Source organism: Heteronotia binoei, chromosome 10 (genome assembly GCF_032191835.1).
Source record: "Heteronotia binoei isolate CCM8104 ecotype False Entrance Well chromosome 10, APGP_CSIRO_Hbin_v1, whole genome shotgun sequence".
In the NCBI taxonomy this organism is placed as follows: Eukaryota; Metazoa; Chordata; class Lepidosauria; order Squamata; family Gekkonidae; genus Heteronotia; species Heteronotia binoei.
Genome location: NC_083232.1, coordinates 103,953,170 through 103,974,001, shown reverse-complemented (window position 1 = coordinate 103,974,001; position 20,832 = coordinate 103,953,170).

Genomic DNA, 20,832 nt, shown 5'->3' with positions numbered 1-20,832 from the left:
ATCACATTCGATGGCAATCCCGAAGAAGTGGAGTATTTCACCATACAAGCCAACAGCTACTTGCATTATTGGGGGAACACCTTCCCTGACGAACCTAGCCAGGTGGACTATCTGGGCTCGAAGCTGAACGAGGCGGCCAGGAGATGATACATAAGCCTGTACGAGAGCCGGAGCCCAGAGCTGAACAGTATCGAGGGTTTCCTGCAAGCCATGCTGCTCCAGTACAAAGACCCCCTCCAGGAGATTCGGGCCCTTACCGCCCTATGCAACATGAAGCAGGGGTCGAAATCGGTGAGAGAGTACATGGCAGACTTCAGGGCTCACTGCGCGAAAGTCCGGGGTTGGAGCGAGATGATGAAGATCGAGGCTTATCACCGGGGCCTCAACGCTAGCCTCCTGGACAGGGCTTTTCACCAGGCTCATCCCACCACATTATTGGGGTGGATGCAACTGGCGGGGGAAGTCGAAACCAATATGAAGCGCATAGCCCTGCAACGGCAACAGCAGCAAGGGAGGAAGGGGGGGGGCGTGAGGCTCGGCTGGGCACAAAGACTGAAGCAAAAAAGGCGCCAGCCCAGGGTGGGACCCCTAAGGTCGCCACTGGTCGAAAATGCTTCTGATGCGGCGATCTTGGGCACTTAGCCGCTAACTGCCTGGAAAAACCTCGAGCCCCCCCCCCCCCGAACCTGAAGCCGATGGCGGTGGGACCGAAGAAGATACCAGCAAAGGCCAAAGAACCCAGTTGGGGCAGCACCGCCACCTCAATGGTGCTTGACGAGGATACTATAATTGTTGACGACTTGAGCGAAGAGTTGTGGAAGCCCGAGCCGGCGGGAAACGAGAGCGACCTGCACTGACGGGTGCCGGGAGGCAGGTCGTGGATTTAATGGCACCACTATGGGTGAGAATAACTGGGGCCCTATTCTTTGTCCCCTTGACTTTATTGAACCCAAAACTCAAATGATTTATGCACACCCGAGCTCTAATCGACTCCGGGTGCACCCGAGAGATCATAACCCCCAGACTGGTGGACGCCCTTGGACTATCTCAGACCCCTTTACCACACCCAATCCAATTCGAACAGATGGACAAGTCCGTAATGCGAGGGGAACCGTGTGTAGAAGAGACTCAGGGCTTGCCGGTGGGGATAGAAGAACATTGGGAGGTGGAAGTTTTTGTTATTGCCCCTTCGTCCTCCTTCGATGTGGTGTTGGGGTGGGCTGGCTAGCCAGACACCAACCGGATATACAGTGGGGAGCGCAGACCATAGACTTTACAGACAAGCGGTGCGTGCATCACCACTGGTTAGAGAAATGGTGGCCGAATCCACCCCCAAAGAACGAAAAGATGTGCGTGTCGGTAGAGGAGATCCGATTGATCCCAAAGGAGTACCGGGACTTGTGCAAGGTGTTTAGCAAGGAGGAGGCCAATGAGTTACCCCCCCCCCCCCACAGTACCGACTGCGCCATTGAACTAATCCCGGGCCAGGAGCTCCCGAAGACCAAACTATATTCCATGGGGCGGGCGGAGAAGGCAGTTACAAAAGTTCATTGATAAAAATGTAAAACGGGGTTTTATCAGACCGGCCGCGGCACCCCATGCCGCACCTGTCCTCTTCCGGAAGAAGAAGGACGGGAGCCTTAGACTTTGCACTGACTTTCACAGGATCAATGGGATTTCGATGTCTAATGCCTACCCCATCCCCCTGATCAGAGACTTGTTAAGCACGGTATCAGAAGGGTCCATCTTCACCAAATTGGACCTAAGGGATGCTTACTTCCGAGTGACAATCAAGGAGGGGGATGAGTGGAAAAAGGCGTTCAACACGCCAGTGGGACAATTTGAATACTTGGCGATGCCTTTCGGTCTCCAGGGGCCCCCGGGAGTGTTCATGAACTTTATCAATGAAGTGCTGAGAGAATATCTGTACAAAGGGGTGGTGGTGTACCTGGATGACATCATTCGAAAGATCTCCCCTCCCACGTACAGTTGGTGAGGAAAATGCTGTCCACTTTAGACGTGCACAAGCTATACGCGAAATTGTCCAAATGTGAATTCCACCGGACAGAACTCGACTGCTTGGGGTTCCGAGTCTCCGGGAAGGGGTTGGCGATGGACCCGGCCAAAATACAGGCGGTACTAGGTTGGGAACCCCAGAGAACACATAGACAGCTCCAATCATTCCTCGGGTTCGCAAATTTTTATTGGGGGTTCATTCAAGGGTTCGCCCAGGTGATGTTACCCCGACAGACTTGCTTAAGACTAAAGGGAAGGGACCGCAGGCCAAGAAGCCCAGAGCTCAATTAAGCTGGTCGCCGGAGTGCAAACGGGCCTTCGATAAACTTAAACGTTTGTTCACAAGTGAGCCAGTCCTTGCCCACCCGGACGAGCTAAGACCCTTCGTGGTCCAGTGCGACACCTCCGACGTGGCCGTAGGAGCAATATTAATGCAGAGATATGTAGAAAGAAGGCTGAGACCCTGTGCCTACATTTCTAGAAAGTTTTCACAGGAGCAGCGTAACTGGTCGGTCTGGGATAAAGAGGCGTTTGCAGTGACTTTTGCTTTGAAAATCTGGCGGTCCTGGCTAGAGGGGGCGAGGGTTCCGTTTGAGATCTGGACAGACCATAAAAACCTAGAGGCCTTCACAGGGCATTGGAAACTAACTGCCAAACAGATTTGGTGGGCTGGATTATTTGCCAAATTCAACTTCACCCTCCGACACATCCCAGGGTCAAAAAACTTTTTAGCCGACGCCCTGTCCAGACTGCCTCAACACGAGAGCCAGAGGGAGGAAGTAATAGACTCTATCATTCCCCCCTCCGCGGTAGCAGGAGCGGTGACCACTCGATCAGGAAAAGGGACGAAACCTCCAGAGCCGTGGGGGGGCAGCAAACTGATCGAGGAGACGGAAGGGGAAGGAACGAGCAGACTGGATGGGATTGTGAAGGGAGCAGGGAGGTTTTGGTACTACAAGGGGAAGCTGTACGTTCCTAAAACCCTCCGTCAGGAAGTCTTACAGCATTGTCACTGCAGCAAGCTGGCTGGCCACTTTGGCTATGTAAAAACACTGCACCTGGTCAATAGGCAGTTTTGGTGGCCACACATGAAGAAAGACATCTCAGAGTTTGTGGCCTCTTGCCCCACTTGCGTTATGGCAAAAAAACCGAGGGGGGGGGGTAAGATACCGGGCTTCCTTCAGCCCACCCCCACAGCCAATCGACCCTGGTCAGTAGTGTCAATGGACTTTATAGTAGAACTGCCAGCATCTCAGGGCAAGACGGTGATTTTGGTAGTGGTAGACACCTTTTCAAAACAAGCCCACTTTATTCCATGCAAGCAACTCCTCACAGCGAAGAAGCTAGTGTATTTATTTTTCCAGCACGTTGTTAAATTACACTCATTCCCTGACAAGGTCATTAGCGACCGCGGGCCGCAGTTCGTTGCCAACTTCTGGTGGGAGTTTTGCAAATTAATTGGCATGAAATGGGCTGAATTCCGCCTACCACCCACAGACGGACGGACAGACGGAACGCGTAAACGCCCTTCTAGAGCAGTACCTGAGATGTTATGTAAATTACCAAAAAACAAACTGGGTTGAGCTACTTCCCTTTGCTGAATATGGGTACAGTAACAGTTTGCATAGCTCTACTAAAGCCTCCCCATTCCAGATCGTGAACGGCTATGAAGGAAAGCCTTTTCCCCTGCTGCCCAGCAGCCAAGAAACCTTGTCTCCCACCTCTTGTCAACAATGGTGGGGGGAACTCAAAAAGGGTTGGACCATTATACAGGAAAACTTGGAAACAGCTAAAAGAAAGCCCACTTCGACAAAAAACATTCACCTGAGTGGGAGTTTAAAGTGGGGGAGACAGTCTTTCTATCTGCTAAGAACTTGCCTTTGCCACAGACTTGCAGGAAACTGGCATACAAATACCTGGGACCGTTCAAAATAAAACGAGTAATAAACAAGGTGACAGTAGAACTGGAATTACCTAAACTGTTTAGTAAAATTCACCCTGTTTTCCATTGCAGTCTTCTTCGGAAAGATCCTGGAATTACGTCTTGGCACCCCCACCCTCCAGAGCCCCAACCTATTCAAATGAGGGGTCAGAGTCATCATGAGGTGCGGGAGGTGCTAGATGCCAAAATGAAGAGGGGGATTTTGTATTTCTTAGTACGCTGGAAATATTTCCCTCCTAGCTGTGACGAATGGGTCAAATCATCGGACCTACGAGCCCCCCTCCTCCTAAAAAGATTTTACCTGCTGCACCCAGACAAACCCCGAGCAAGAGCTTAGGGGGGGCAGTATGTCAGCCGATGTAACTTTCTGGAAATGAAATGCTTAGCTGTAGCCATTTTGAAATGCTGTCACTAACCATGAGAAAGGCCTTGCATATCAAAGTAGAAAGTTGTAGATTGTGGCTAGTGCTTGGTGTGAACCTTTCTTCCCCTTGATACTAACAAAGGCAGAAATTCCCCTTTGAAGATAAAGCGCCTCCAGGGACAGCCACTTGGCCATCCCCGGAAGACTAACAGTAACAATATGATAAGAGAAGGAGACCGTGTGAATCTTCGCACCTCAACTCAGCAATGTTTAGAATTGTGGCTTTATGTAGTTCCCTTTGATGTACCCCCTTATAGCCTGCTCCTTACTGCTACAATGTATCAGTCTCAATTTTCTTTCGTTCTGATGCTTATGGATTATCAAATAAAGCCTAACTTTGCAACAATTCAAGGCCTGGTTAATTTGAGATCCCATCGTCTGACACTGATGGCTTATGGCTGAGAAAGATTAATCCCTAAAGACCAATTTGCATGTAATTTAAGTTTACATGGAAAGGAACTGTCACACATCAGGGGACCAAGTGTCAGATTTGTAACTTGCTTATAGTAAAGTAAACCCTCTAGCATGATAGCTTGACATGACTAACGCCATATTGTACTCTATTGTGACCTCTGCTTTTACTAACCGTGAGAACAGCAACATGTACCCTTCCCCAGAGCAATCTGTAGCCGCAAGGAGAAGAATTTCACACCCAGCCTAGAAACCACCTGGGGCCTTTGAAGTTAGCATATTCAAGGTGACTAGTGAATAGCTTCCTGGGAAGAAGATAAGGGATATGGGAAGCGCCGACTGTCTCTGGGAGTGTGAAAATGCTGTATTGTTTCTTTTCTCTGAAATGCACAAAAAGGCTGGATTCAGCCTTGAGAGTTATCAAACTAAACTTGGCTCCTTACTAGACTGTTTGTTCTCAAATAAATGGATTAATTTTGCAACAATATGATCTGCCTTTGTTTGAAGTTCCACGTCTTGACACCAGGAAGGGCCTCTGTTGGCTGCCACCACTCTGGTAAGGGTGTGTCTGGGGGGGGGGGTCCAGAGCACCCAACCACCCCTGTGTCTTCCTTATTAGCAAAACCTTTTATCTGTGACTGAAGAGACGTAAGGACCCAGGTAGTATAACAATAACAACAGGCTTATTATAAGTGCTCAAAAACAATAAGTGGGTTGTAAAACTTTTTAGTGCAACAGTGAATTCATAGAATCATAGAGTTGGAAGGGACCTCCAGGGTCATCTAGTCCAACCCCCTGCACAATGCAGGAATTCAGAAATTCGGAAACAGTAGTGGTTGGTACAAAGAAATAAAAACCCTGACACAACTACCTAAATGTTCCCTCCTTGTAATGCCAGAGACTCACCACAGCTTTGGGTGAGGCAGCTCTCCCCAGCTGCAACTTGCTTCCAGCTCAGCTTTTTCCAGCGAGAACCACCTCTCTGTCTGCAGCTTGGCCTGTTTAGGCTTTCCTCCCAGGCCCCACCCCACTGGGCAAGTTTTCCTTCCAAAACTACTTTCACCCAATTAGAGGGACAGAAGGGATCCTGGGAGATGGAAGCCCCGTAGCTACTCCTACACAGGCTTCTCTGGAGTCTGTAGGCCTCACTAGGCCTAGGATCATGACAGAATCACACAAAGATTTAATTGTGTTTTCCATGAAAGCAATTATTTTCCATCATGAAATACAGGTTGTTTGGTTTCTAGACTGCCTAGTGTTCCAAGTGTGGGCTGTATTTGTTTGGGGGGGAGGGGCATAAATTTGAAATGCTCCCTTTTAGATATATTCAAGATTAATTGCAAAACGGATACATAATTTACGTTATAACCACCTTTCTTTCCAACACTTGAAGCAGGTTACAGAATTTTAACAAACTCGCATAAGTCATTCAAAGAATATTGCGGTTGGACTAGAGTTTTGCAGTTACCTTCTTATTCTCCTTGTCTGAACAGAGGCCTTGGATGCTCCTCCTGTGGAAAGATTCACATGTGGCCTGAAGACAGGAGGCCTCCTATAAACAGAACATATGCCAAGAGAGTTTCAGTACAAACACTTGGATAAATACTGCATCTCTCCCTTCCTCCATACCTCTGAGGAAAACCAATGTTACCAAAGGACTAAGGCTCCAGGCTGCTTTCCTCCAAAGGGAACCAGTCAAGATAATCAACTTGGTCATCTTGGCCACTGAGAGCCAACCACTTTTACAAATCTTGACTGAAGTCATTTTTTTTTAATCTTTCTGCTTTTAACAAGTGCTGAAGGCTCCTTAATAACAACTGGATGGAGGAGACAATGAAGGCAACAGTCGGAGACCCACCAGAGGATCCAGTGGGGACTGAGCAGTGTTCTTCTTCTCCTAACAATGCTGCAGAAGGAAAGGAGCCTGAGAGAAGAGGAGCCCTTTGTGTCTTATAGTCATGGCTGCTGGTCAGCATCTGCACTTTCCTGGCCACCTGTAGCCCTACAAAGATGACCATATGCACCAGCAGACTTCCAAAATGACAGCTGTTCTCCAGAGATCTGTTCCCCTGGGGAAAATGAGCTGCTTAGGAGGCATTATACCCTGCTGAGGTCCTTCCCCCCAAACCCTGCCCTCTCCCAGCTCTACCCCCAAATCTTCAGGAATTTTCCAACCCAGAGCTGGCCAGCACCACCACCCACCCACCCCCAGGTTCCGTGTGTGTATCTGCCAAGTGAGGTGGACCAGTGAGCTGGCCTGCTCCTGAGTGCCCTGTTTCCCAGGGTGGTGATGGGTCCCACTCTCGAAGCCTTGCTTGCTGCCTTTAGACGCTTCACTCTCAGCTGGGAAGCTCTCAAGGCAGCTAATAAACCAGTGCATAAAATACAGCTGCAAGGACAAACAAGAACCTATAATGAAACCAGAAGCTGGAGCGTACCTGAGCAGTAGCAACAAGGCATTCAATAATAAAAGCAATCTAGCAGGATGTAGCAAGGGAGATAAAATGTTTATTTAGAAAGTTTATCCAGCCATAATGAAATACTGACCAGGAGCTAATGGTGATACTATCCACAGTATTTCAGCAAAATGAACTGACTGCTTGTCATTGGGAGACAAATGCTGAAGGCTGCCATACTCTGCACACTCTGCACACCGGTTTCAATGGGCAGGATTTACTATTGGCTAAGTTAATAGAAGCCTCTTCACAGACAGCAAGTTTCCCAAAAACCCACAACCCCCCACCAGAATCAGAAGGAGGGAGGTGAGCACAAACCTGGGACAACCTTCCATTTCTGCAGAGGATACTAATGGTGACAAGCCCAAGGGCAGGTAGGACATAGACAGTGTGCATTTTTGTGTGCGCGTTTTTCTAGCATTTCTTGTATTTAAGAAAAGGAATGGGAACTTCTGCTTGCGTGTCAATTCCACATTAGTGGAGCCACAAGGCCAGAGTCCAGTGGGACCCAGAGGAGTCTTGCTCCGTTTCTCACACAGACGAGCTTTGCTTTTGTGTCCCAGAAGAGGGCTGAAGGAAATCCTGGCATGAGCAGAGGACCAGAAGAAGATGTGCTTCCTTTGACTGCGCTGTGCAAATTAGGTCACCTGGATGTGGGAATCCTGAATGTGGGAACCTCCACCAGATATACTGTATGCTATAAGGATTTATTACCAGAATCACACATGCCTTGTAAAACAGAGCAGGAGTCAAGTATCACCGTTAAGACAAACAAAAGTTTTATTCAGAATGTAATCTTCCATGTGCTCTAAACACACTTCATCAGACAAGGAATCAGGTCCAGTGTCAAGCACAGGTGGATGGAAATGCATTCCCTATCAACCAATTCAAATACTCTGTGCTTGGTGTGATTGTCAAGAGCGGCAGGCTCTAAACTGGAGAACCAGGTTCTGTTTTCCACTCCTCCTCCACCTGAAGCCTCCTGGGTGGCAGTTAAGCGATTGGTTCAGAAATATATCAAAGTTTTGCTGCAGACCACTTTAAATGATGTCTTTGTAAATCTGTGCACGGTCCCTTTAATGGCTCTGCATACACGTCCTTCTTAAAGATGCATTTGGTAAGAGGACTTCTGCTCTGACTAGAAAGCCATTCAGCCAGCAAAAGAGTGTTCCATGATCTCTGCCCTCCAGCTTAAACTGATTTCATATTTGAGTGAGACACTGTTGTGTTTGTATAACTATTAAGTGTATATTTCATGCTATATAGTAGCTATTGTTTGCATTTGCATTTACAGCTTTACCAGAGCTGGAGTTTGACAATTCAGTCTTGTGTTCTGGATATGGCGTGGAAGTCTGATAAGTGATGTCCGTTGACAAAGTATAGAACAACAAAATGAGAAGCTTCACCAGGGAACCTCATTTGGACTTGTCTTTGGGAGACCTAATCGGTCATGAACCCCAGTGACATTCTCGTTTCCTAATACAGTTTTTGGGAACTCTGCCAATTGGGGTGTTCCTAGTGTATTGTTATGTATATGTTGCCATACTCTGGCAATTTACTCTTGAGATAATGACAATGATTGATGTATTTTGGTTCAATAATGATGGCAGTGTTTTGGAGCATTTTGGAGTGGGAGCAGCATTGTGTTTGCGGGGGAAGGGGGTTGTATGTTCCATTGGGTGCTGTGTGCCTCTTGCAGTTATCGTTCTGCATGTGCGTTGGGGCCAGCAGATCGCCTTGTTTCCCCTTTGTCACTTGATGGGGGTCAAGAGAGAGAGTCACTCCCTGTATAAATAGGCCCGGTTTGTCTTGACAACTGAAGCTGGACTGTGTGTTGAAGTCAACAAAAGTGCTTGGCCTTCTGTGCTGTTTGTTTACTTGACCCTCTTAATCCTGCTGGAGGCCACTTTCCGCTCCTGCCTGCCCGGCCAACAGCATTTGTCATTTGCTCCACGGGACCCTGAAAGGTGACACTCCTGCTTGGGATCAGGATGGAGAGCTGTCTTGCTGCAGCTGTTGCCACAGGGATGGTCCAGGAAAGGGCCCTGTGGTGGACCTGAAGCAGCAGAGGAGGCCCCAGGCCCAGCTAGTCTCCTGCCCAGTTGTGACAGAACTGTGTCGTGATAATGGGAGAGAGAGACACGGTGGTAGCTTAAGCAACTCACACAGGCCCCTGACTTTATGGTGAAATCACAGTGTCACCTACCAGTGCGATGAGGCCATGGCCAGGTTGCAGGAGAAGTCACATCATTTCATTGGGGCACTGGTTCTCCCCCCCCCACCAATTCCAGAACTCCCCATCTCCCCCCCCTCCAGTTGCCAGGCTGTGAGAGGCAGCCCCATTGCCTGGACCCCTGGAGCAGGCAGTCAAAGCAGAGGCCTACCTTGTTCTGTCACACTGAGGTGGTCAACAGATGTGCCCCCAGGTGTGCTATTCTTTAAAGAGTTGTGCCTGGGATACCCAGTTCCAGCTGTGTTTCCCCACAGCTACACAACAGCTATGGAGAATGCCTGCTAAAGAAATAAAAGTTTTTCTTTATTTTTAACAGACGTTATTTATTTTTTAATTCCTTTATTTTTTAAACATATGGCGAGATTCAGGTCAGGTTGGTGCTTCTGTGGGGTGTGGCACCAGCAGGGAGCGGTGTCAGCTCAAGGCTTCGGCCTGAGGAGAGCTTCCAGAAGCTTCCCATCTTTCCTTCAAGCTGACACCTGTTGGATTTGTATGACCATCCGGAGCACCAGCTTCTTTGTTGTGATACCTTTTGGTCCCTGGTACAAGACCCAGAAGACCCCCTCCCCTGCAGAAGAGAAGCTGAAAGATCTCTCGGGGCAGCAGGAACAGCTGAACGGTTAAAAAAGACCCCCGAGGGCCTGGAACAGGATCTGTGTCAGCAGAAGATCCGTCCCAAAGGCCCCAGGGGAGATGCTGAGGCCAAACAATGCCAAGTCCTCTAGAGTTACAGCCTTGTCAAGCTGCCATGTCCTCAGGGCCCAGCCGTCCCGTCACTGGCAGGTTCTGTTTTAGTTAACAGAAAATCAAGAACAAAGCTCTGAGCCCCTCAGAGCTTAGGTCTGTCAGATGCTGCTACTAAAAATAAATGCACACTCCATGACCTAAAACTTGACACCAGGTTTGCACTCCATCCCCTCTTCTGGAGGGGAAGGGGGTCATTGTGCTTCTCAATTTAGATGCCCCTGGATGCCAACTGGGTTGAGAAATTCCTGGAGATTTGGGGGTAGAACCTGAGAAGAGCAGGGGATGGTGGGGGGAGGGACCTCAGTGGGGGATGTAGTGGAATGTGCCTGCTCTGGCCTGCAGACTCTCTTCTGCCCTGCTTTCCAAGGGTTTTCCAACTCCGGGAGGGGGGGGGGTCGTCTTTCTCTCTCCAGTGATGCATTGCCACCACCTGGCCCACTGGGAGAATCAGGGCTCCCAGCTCCCCTTCCAAACTCTGAGGCCTGGCCTCTGAGGCTCCACTGCCCAGTGCCTGGTCACCACAGGAACACTTTACTGCCTGCCTTGGGTGTCCCTGAAGGAACAGCCGCTGGCCAGCTGCCTTCCTTCCCCTGGTGCTCCTTTTAAAATATGGTGGAGGTCTATGTGGTACAGAAAACCACTGCCAGCATCAAAGGTTTAAATTATTGATTTAAAAGAAGATGTTTACAAGCATCCTTTTAACACAACACCAATTGAGCAAAGGAATCCAAAAGAAATGGGTAAAACATAGTTCCTCTGTCTCTCTCTCTTTATACATGCCCCATCAGATGGCAAAATAGGCTCCTTTTGCTTAGATGTTCTAAATCTCCCAGGTGAGCAAATGGCCAATAACAGCTGCCTTCACAGTGGAGGAGGCGGTGTGCGCTTGTGGATGCAGCATCCCCAAGAAAGAGACAGTTCCTTCCTCATACAAGGCGTTTTATAATTCTCCTTTCCCCTCCCCGATGACCCAGCTCATACCAGGCCAAAGCAACTTCCTGGAAAGCTCCAGGAATCTATTTCTTGAAGACTGTCTAGTATTTAGTATCTCCAAATCTCTATTACCAGCAAATCTCAGAATCCTTGCCAGGTTCAAACAAAGTCCAGAGTTTGTTCCCAAGTTCATAAAATTCATTCAAAAGTTCATTACCAGATTCATTCAGAAGTTCACAAGAAATCCTGGGTACAAGTGTCCCTTCATCAGTGAACCCACACAGTGGTGGCGAACCTATGGCACGCATGCCAGAGGCGGCACTCGGAGCCCTCTCTGTGAGCACATGTGCTCCCTCGCCCTCCCCATGCACAAGGCTCGGCTCCCCCCCACCGCCGCCCCCACCTTCTAATTCTTTGAAGCCGGAAGTGAGGGGGAGCAAAGCCTTCTCCCGCATGGGCTTCAAAGAGTTAGAAGGTGCGACGGCCTCATAGAAGCTGACCGGATTCAGCTTCACCACAGCACGGCTCGGCATGCCTCTGAGGAGGAGTGGGGCCACGTAGCATGGCTGCCTTGCAGCTCTGGGGAGGGAGGGAAGACAGCGGGTGGCGGCAGGGGGGCCGGCATGCCTCGGCAGGGGGGCTCAGCATGCCTCTGAGGAGGAGTGGGGCCACGGAGCATGGCTGCATTGCAGCTCTGGGGAGGGAGGGAAGACAGAGGGTGGCGGCAGGGGGGCCGTGGGGGGAGCTGCGCCTCATGCGCAGGGGGGGCAGGCAGTGTGCGTGCCCACAGAGAGGGCTCTGAGTGACTTGGTTTGGAGAGGGATTTAAAGAGACAAATGCCTTCTCCAAGCTGGTCGATGGGGCAGTGGGAGCTTCAAGAGCCACACAATAGTTGCGAAAGAATCATCTGTAGCTCCCGAGTCACAGTTTGGCCACCCCTGCTCCAGGTGGTAGCTAGAGGTTGTTGACTTTTACAACTGATCTCCAGGTGACGGAGGTCAGTTCACCTGGAGAAATATCTGCTTTGGAAGGTGGACCCTTTGGTATTATACCCTTCTGAGCATGGGTGCAGAACAGGATTGCCAACCCCCAGGTGGTGGCTGGAAACCTCCTGCGATTATAATGAATCTCCAGGCGATAAGAGATCAGTTTTCCTGGAGAAGATGGCTGCTTTGGAAGGTGGACTCTGGAGTCATATCTCATTGAAGCTGCTCCTCTCCCCAAACTCAGGCTCCTTCCCCCAAATCTCCAGGTATTTCCCAACCCTAACTGGGCCTCCTTCAGAGAGACAACAGGGCACTCCAACCTTTTTGAGCTTGTGGGCACCTTTGGAATTCTGATGTGGGGGTGCAACCATGATGCAGCCCCCAAGCACAGCACACAGAGGAAAATTCTTTGCAGGTGATCCTGCAGTTTTAGGGATGGGGTTAGATGGGACCCACTAGGGCAGGGGTGGTCAAACTTGCTTAACATAAGAGCCACATAAAATAAATGTCAGATGTGTGAGAGCCACCAGACATGAACGTTAGATGTCTGAGAGAAGGAAGGAAGGAAATAGATGGGGGAGGGAGAGGTGGAAAGAAAGCAACTTGAACTTTAAATGCATTCTCCAAGCCACTGGTTGCCTTTGTCAGAACTTGTAACTTTCCTATATGCTGTTAGCCTAACCGACTCCATATTGAAAACAAATACTAACCCAAGCAGCTTGCCCAAAATACTAACCAGTCCCCATGTTGTGTGTGCCTGTGCATTTCAAACAAACTGTGATCACTGAAGTGTAACAGATAGCCCAGGGTCAACATCTGCAGATGGCCTTTGAAGCCAGGCCGGCCCGCACTTTCCCAGCGGGATTCCATCCTCCCTGCCTGATAACAAACCCTGAGAAACAGACTGTTGTCTCCACCCGTGTGAACGATCGTTTTATTGTTGTCAACAGAATCACATAAAGTGTATCGAATACTGGCTGTTGTTATCAGTGTTATTCTGCACCTCAAGCTCTGGAGTTCTCTAATAAAGGCCTATACTTGCAACTAAGTCTTGGGCTTTTCTTGAAGTTCTGCCAGTTCTGCCAGCCTTGGCTTGAAGAAGTGGTTTAAAGAGACAAATGCCTTCTCTGGTAGGGCTTCAAGAGCCACACAATGTGTGTGAAAGAGCCACAGTTTGGCCACCCCTGTACTAGAGAGATGGGTATAAGGCAGTTTCACATTTTCATGTGGCCAAGACCTGGTTGTGTTTCATATTTCAAAACTTTTGTGGCACGGTCCAAGCCGAAGGGAAGAAGAGAGCATGGGTGTGTGGGGATGGGGGAGGGGGGGGGAGAGATCAGAACCTTGAATCAAGTACTTTTTTTGAAGGTATGTGGATTTATTACAGAAAATGTGTATCCCACTAATCTGGCAGAAACAGTGGCCGGGATCACCTCTGGTTTAGGAGTGGAAAGGGAGGAACTGCAGGCCTCCTTCCTTTCAAATACGATGCTTCTTATAGTATCTGAGCAAAGCTCTTTCAAGCTACAGGGACCATAAGGTAAATTACATAAGGTAAACAGTTTTTGAACTGTTGCACTGCTGGTCTGGTTTTCCAGAGCATCCCTGACAAGTGTTTGTCCAGCCGCTGCTTAAAGACTGCCAGTGAGGGGGTGGATTGCACTGCTGAAAAACTCATACTGTTAAAAAGTTTTTCCTATGCCAGTCCTCTCCTCTGCTGCCAGTGAGCACTGTGGTGGTACAGTGAGCACTGTGGCACCTACTCTCTACACATGCACAGGATTGCAGTTTTAGTTTAAAGAAAGAAGAAGATATTGGATTTATATCCCACCCTTCACTCTGAATCTCAGGATCTCAGAGCAGCTCACAATCTCCTTTATCTTCCTCCCCCACAACAGACACCCTGTGAGGTAGGTGGGGCTGAGAGAAGCTCTCCCAGAAGTTGCCTTTTCAAGGATAGCTCTGTGATAGCTATGGCTGACCCAAGGCCATTCCAGCAGCTGAAAGTGGAGGAGTGGGGAATCAAACCCGGTTCTCCCAGATAAGAGTCCACACACGTAACTTCTACACCAAACTGGCCCTCCTTTCTTACATCAGACTTTCTAGTTAATACAATTCAGACTATCCCTGAAGTTTCCAAGGGTAGCCATGCTGGTCCATAGTAGAACAACTAGATTCGAACCCAGGAGCACCTTAGAGAGCAACAAGATTTGGGGGAGGAGGCACAAGCTTTCCAGCATTAGAGCTCCCTCGATTAGATAAAAGGAGCTTTGACTCTCAAAAACCTTGTTCTCTGTGGTGCTGCTGGACTCAGATTTAGCCATATAAATCAGTGGACTCCTTTCATCAACTTAATTTATTAACTAACATCATGTATTTCCTGCCCTCCTCCCCCAAATCTTGTTGCTCTCTAAGGTGCTCCTGGGTTCGAATCTAGTTGACACACTCTCCCCTTCTCTTTTATCCTCACAATGAACCTATGAGGTGGGTTAATTCAGAGTATATTACTGGTCCAAGGTTTCCCAGCAAGCTGCCAGGGCAGAGTGGGCATATGAATCAGGACCTCCCAGATCTGAGTTGGACACCCTAACCACCAGCTCCTCCTAACACGCTATATTTTAATGCATTCATTTTTCCTAATGGCAAACTAGAATGATGTTTATAATGTAAGTTACATGTTCAAAAGTAAATCAGGTGGACAGGAACACCTCTGGGAAAGGCATGTTCTCCGTTTAACCCAGATCTGCAAGCAACAGAGCAATGAACAGCCTCCATTTATTGCCTTATGACACTCTCACCATCATTCTCCCATTCTGACATGTCACTATTTTGTTCGTTTCCTAAGCAAATGCTATCCAGACCAAATGTTCTTTCAGTTTGTTAATTTCACTATGAGTTGTTTTTTTAAAACTAAAACTTCAGTATTCAGGTTAAATTGCCGTGTTGGCACTTTGCAATAAATAAGTGGGTTTTGGGTTGCAGTTGGGCACTCGGTCTCTAAAAGGTTCGCCATCACTGCTAGTAGACAATTTAAAAGGTCAAGGTAGTCCCTTGTGCAAGCACCAGTCGTTTCCAACTCTGGGGTGACATCGCATCATGACGTTTTCACGGCAGACTTTTTACGGGGTGGTTTGCCATTGCCTTCCCCAGTCATCTACACTTTCCCCCAGCAAGCTGGGTACTCTTTTTATCAACCTCAGAAGGATGGAGGGCTGAGTCAACCTTGAGCCAGCTACCTGAACCCAGCTTCCTCCAGGATGGAACTCAGGTCGTGAGCAGAGAGTTTGACTGCAGCACTCCAGCTTTACCACTCTTAGACAATTAACGACCATCAACAATGCTGAATTCTGTGTAATTAATCCACAAGAACTATGCATTACTTTCTCACAGGCACCATCACCACCGGGGTATAGCCTCAGGTTCAATCCCTGGCATCTCCAAGGGATGAGAAAGACCTCAGCCTGGAACCCTGGAGAGCCACTGCAGGTCTGAGTAGACAACAGGGCAGGAGAGCATCTGCTGGGCAGCAAAGAGTCCCAGGTTTGGTCCCCAACGCCTCCACTTGAAGAGTCTGGCAGTGGGTGATGTGGGAGGCCTCTTCCTGGAACCTGGGCAGCCACTGCCAGTCTCAGCAGGCGGTGCTGATCACTCTGGACCGGGGTTGTCGTTCCGTGGAAGACAGCTTCATGCCAGCTGGGTGGCCTTGGGCCAGCCCCAGTTCTCTCAGAACTCTCTCAGCCTCACCCGCCGAGAGGAAGGGAAAGGCGATCACAAGCCTCCGGGACTCCCTCCGTAGGGGAGGGGAAAGTGAGGTATAAAAACCAAGTCTTTGGGGAGCCACTGAGAGTCTGAGTAGATGATACAGACCTCAATGAACCAATGTTTAATAAGGCTGTTTTTCCACATACCAAATATATGGGTGATCTCAGGGGGAAGGGAGGCCATCCCTATGGGGATTCCTCTCCCGGCAGTTTTTTACTAAGTATTCAATACTGAATGGAAAGTAGCCAAGTGGCTAGCCTGGGCCTAAGTTTAGTGCTTCCCTTAGAGGCAGAGGGTCTTCTTAAGGATCCTTGCGATTCACAGACCTCACAGGCTTTACGCGAGGACCTTGAAGCCCCCTCAACAGCATATAGAGCTTCCATGGCTTGCTGCTTATGCCTCAGAGCCAGCAAGTCCTGGACAGCTCATCAGAGTGCCTGGTTTCCCCTCATGGGGGTTTATTTGACAAAGGCATGGCCCAATTCCTTGTGGTAGGGGAGGGAGGGAGGGGGGGAGGGAGGGAGGGAGAGAGAGAGAGAGAGAGAGAGAGAGAGAGAAAGAAAGAAAGAAAGAGAAAGAAAGAAAGAAAGAAAGAAAGAAAGAAAGAAAGAAAGAAAGAAAGAAAGAAAGAAAGAAAGAAAGAAATCCTCAACTGTTAAAAAAAAAGATGTTATGTCCAAGAACTGCCTTCCTCCCTTTCAAGATCTGTTTGTAATGCTGTGGGGAGATGGCAGTCAAAGCAGCAATAGAACAGCTGTCCATGACCAGCTCATCTGTCAGAGCTCACACAGTCCCAAGAGATCCTCGCACACAGAAGAATTGTCTTTTCCCTGGACACAGGAACAGCCCCAGGGCCAGGAATGTGTGGGTGGTGTGGTTCATGGAGGTGCTTCAGCTTCAAGCTATTTTCTGAGAATAAGGAGCCTTTTATGTTCAGGGCTCCTAGATGAACTGGAGGTCTCTAACGCCTCTTTAGGGAAGAATGGTTCCTTGCCAGAATGTTCTTCAGTGGTCTCATGCCCACACTCATCTGCTCCAGATTTCTACTCTCTTGCCCGGATGCAATGACCAACAAGAGGTTTAGGTTTGTTCCAAGTGGCCAGCATCATCGCTAAACAGGACACTCGGGTGATGGTTTGTTTCCCCCAGATTCTGGGAGGGGTTCTCTGTAGGAACCAGGGCAGCCATGATAGAAAATGGATGAGAACCTCCCCGGTGGGGGGAATGGGTCCCGTGGGCCAGGGAGGATGGCACAGGGTTGTAAGCTTTGCCTCTGGTGGTGGGTTTTGGTTGTTGATTAGGAAGTGTTTGCCTAATGATGTTTCCTTGGAGATGCTGGTTGTTCAAAGAGGGAGTTACAGCTTGGAAACAGGCTGGGGATTTCTGGGACAAGCCCCTCCCCTCTGGTATCACACAGCTTGACCACCCTGCCTGCAGAGAAGGAGGAGGAGCTGTATCCCAGAAGTGACCCCTGGACCACTAAGAAGGAAGAGTCACGGTAAGTGAAACAAATCTTCCATTCTGTAATCAGCATTGATGCTTTTGTGAGCTATTGTTTTGATGAAATCTTTCTGCTCCTCCAGCAGCTGCTAGCCACTATTGATACAGAACAAGAACTGGAGGCCCTGGAATGATCCTCAAAGTAGACCTCCAGGAGTTCAGAAGGCTGGCTTTATTGATTGATAGGAACAGTGTGTCAGATCTGGCACACCTAAGAGGTGGCCAGAGTTTTTCCAGGGCCATTTTGCAACCCACCAAATCTTGCAGTGCAAAAGCCTGCTCAAAAAAATCAAAGTACGTAGTTCACACCAACATCTCTCCCCTCCCAGACAATACGCAGTTGAAGTTGGCTTTGGGGTGAGGTAAGGTGGCCTTAAGAAAGCAGCTCCAAAGCTCTCCACAGGGCAGAAGTTAATACTTCTAGCTGTTACACAGACAGAGCAAAGCAGGCACAGTCTGCGCTCCCCCAGATTCCCAAAACAAGCCAATCAGTCAACAGCAGCCTAAACATAGCAAGAGCCGTCTTCAGGTCTAGTCATGGTGTCAGGATCCCTTGTCCTCATGGGTTGATGCTCTTCTGATTTTGGGTTCACTTGTCTGGGAACTGGATGGGAGGAGTAGCTGGCTAGCTTGCTCCTAGGAACTGCTCTGAATAGCTAAGAGCAGGGGTTATCCCCCGCCCCCCATTTTCAAGATGTTTGCACCTGGAAAGAGACTGTGGGGCTGCATTGGTCTGCGGGGAAGTATTGGAATGTGGTGTGAACATTGTTCTTGCTTCTGCGCACTTTTTGCATCCTATAAAGTTTATGTTTGTCTACTGGAAAGCAGTTCTGACTCAACCCCCCAGTTGAGTCTATACCTTAACTGAATGTCTTAATAAATGCAACCATTTTGGAACTAAATGGACTGTTTTTTGAAGAACCAGGGGTAGGGCTGACAAATGGACCATTTCAACTGACTCTCCCAGAACAAGGTTGACAGGATCCTGGGTGCTGTGAAGCCCACCACATGACCTGGGGACCTGTGCCCATCATGCTCATGAAAGCCAGCAATGATGAGATATGGGTTTCCCTGGGAGGTATCATCCACTTGACCCTGAGCTCAGGGACTTTCCCAGGGGCTTTAAAGAGCAGTGATTTGTATGAGATGTGCCAGAAGCTGCCTTTGCCATGTGACTTGGCCCGCGCAAAAAGTTCCTGGGCTGAAATAGAACTGATTTCCTTGGGCTGTGCAAGACCCGCCTTGGTGGCATCTGCAGGAGTGCTTTTGTCCCAGCTCATCAAGGCTACCTTTCCTCTTCTCAAGGACCTCAGGAGACAGGAAGAACCTCACAAGAGTTGCTCAAAAAGAGAGAGTTGACAAGGATTGCACAGAGAAAACGAAGGGATCTACCCTGCAGCTCTGAGTGGAGATCTGAGGGCCAAAAGCACATTTGAAGTTCTACAGAGGCAAAGCCTCTAAGGAAGAGGAGCCAATGAAAGCAGAGGCATAACAGTAGGGAAAGGGTTAAGTATCTTCCTCCTCCTTCAGTTTGCAAGACTGGAGCAAGGCTGTTAATTTGGGAGGCCATTAATTTGTGCGTGAGCATGACATGCTGACCAGTTGTTTCCAAAGGATGGCAGCCCTAGGAACGAAGGACCTCCAGAATGCCTTGCTTGGGCCTTGCAAACTGAAGGTTCCTGCTTCCTTGGCAGCTTCCCCACTTTTGTGACCTGGGCCCCCCTTTGAAAGGAGGCATCCAGGATCCCCCCAAACTCCTGATGGGTGGCCCAGCGGTCTCCCTCCCAGCCACAAGACCTCCATCTCTGCAGGATTCAGTTCCAGCCTGCTCTGCTTGAACCAACCAACCAACCAGGGCCTCCAACCCCCTGGCCAGATGTTCCAGAGTGGCCAACATTCATTAGCCACCTTTCTTCCTTACTGAGCTCAAGGACTCTTATAATATAAATAAAATACATGAAATAAAGGACATAAAAATAAATAAAACCAAAATGTAAAATCACAATTTAGGACGGCTTTAATCAATTGCAAAGAGGAGGAGGAGGAAGCAAGAGTTTATCCACTTAACTGCACTGTGACTCAACGGAGACTGGAGTTTTGGTGTTCTTATCTGTTACCTCATTTTTCTAAAGGGAGGCTCTGTTCTTACACTCCATTGGTCTCCTCTCAAGCATCTTTTCCTTGGAGGTGTTACATCAGAGCAGCACCGGATCTACATGTTTTTTGAAGGGGGGGCAAAATTAAAAAATGATGCCCCCTTATGGGCCATTCTATCTTATGGTCCCATAGAATACAATGGACTCAGTACCAAATTTGGTGCCCCCCCCTCAGTTGGCGCCCAGGGCAAGCACCCCTCTCTGCCCCCCCTCGATCCAGCCCTGCATCAGAGAAATCTATTCCAATGGATGGCATTGCATTACACTCACTCTATTCCAGTGGGTTGGAATCCAGAGCAAAGTGAAGGGCTGCTCACCTGCTTCACCACAAGGTGGCAGCACCTTTAGACAGAGCCAGACAGCGCTGCGCTGGGGCAGCAGGTGGGTCTCAAGCCCCGGAGTCACAGAAGCTCTTGTGTCCGGAAGGAGGGCGGAGTCAGGCCAGGGCTGCCAGCACTGGGCTGGGAAATACGTGGGGATGTTGGGGGCTGAACCTGAGGGGGTGAGGTTTAGGGAGGGGAGGGACTCCAGTGGGCTCTGGCATAGAGTCTGCCTTCCAAAGTGACCATTTTCTCCAGGTGAATTGATCCCTGTCACCTGGAGATCAGCTGCAATCCCACCTGGAGGTTGGCAACCCCTGTTCTGGCCAGCAGAAAGGCAGCGGCTGGAGCTCAGGCCCCGCCACGCAGCATCACTGGGAGAGGTGACCAAAGCAGCCACTTTCTCCAGGGCCAGGCCGGGATCTGGTGGAAACTCTCCCAAGTACTGTTTGTTCAGCAAATATTGTGTAGAGCAGAGAAGAGGGTCAGGAGATCTGCAGCCGTGGGAGGGAGGAGGAGGAGGAGATCTTTCAAAAACATCTCCGTGGGACTCTCAAAGCGAGAAGGGCCAGGCTGGGGGCTCGTGGTGTTCCTCCCTTTCTCCTTTGAGCCCATGTAGCTCTTTCTTCTCTTGCAACCTCTTCCAGCTCACTCCGTCTTTCCCTGCTGGCTCCTCCTCCTGCAGGGCCCTTTGGTTTCCTTGGCTTTGCTCCCGAGAGCTTCTTGTTTGCTTCCACTGGCAGCCAAGAGCTCCGCCAGCCTTGTCGTCTTGGGAAGGACCTTCTGCTTTCACCACCGAAAGCGTGACTAGCAGAGGCCAGGTAAGCTTCCTTCTCCTTCTTTTCAGTTTAATGCATATTGTTGTTTTGAGAAAGCGCTGCTCTGCAAAGGCTTTGAGTCTGAGGGCCCCCCTCCCCCGTAGTGATCAGGAAGAGGGACGGGCAGC